The sequence below is a fragment of the Etheostoma spectabile genome, chromosome 22 (assembly GCF_008692095.1).
Source record: "Etheostoma spectabile isolate EspeVRDwgs_2016 chromosome 22, UIUC_Espe_1.0, whole genome shotgun sequence".
NCBI classification, from domain to species: Eukaryota; Metazoa; Chordata; class Actinopteri; order Perciformes; family Percidae; genus Etheostoma; species Etheostoma spectabile.
In genome coordinates this window covers 3,498,228-3,498,515 of record NC_045754.1, presented here as the reverse complement: position 1 = coordinate 3,498,515, position 288 = coordinate 3,498,228, and the positions used below count along the sequence as shown (strand labels likewise).

The window sequence follows — 288 nt, the reverse complement described above, 5'->3', positions numbered from 1 at the left end:
CTAAATCCAAGTCTAAATCCAAGTCTAAGTCTAAGTCTAAATCTAAATCCAAGTCTAAATCCAAGTCTAAGTCTAAATCCAAGTCTAAGTCTAAATCTAAATCCAATTCTAAATCCAAGTCTAAGTCTAAATCTAAATCCAAGTCTAAGTCTAAATCTAAATCCAAGTCTAAGTCTAAGTCTAAATCCAAATCTAAATCCAAGTCTAAATCTAAGTCTAAATCCAAGTCTAAGTCTAAATCCAAGTCCAAGTCTAAATCCAAGTCTAAATCCAAGTCTAAGTCTAAAT

The 288-nt window shown here is 30.9% G+C and overlaps 1 protein-coding gene across 1 annotated transcript in view; it reads right to left on the bottom strand.

Moving 5' to 3' along the window:
• Positions 1-288, bottom strand: part of mynn (myoneurin) — a 13,126-nt gene that overhangs the window by 8,853 nt on the left and 3,985 nt on the right.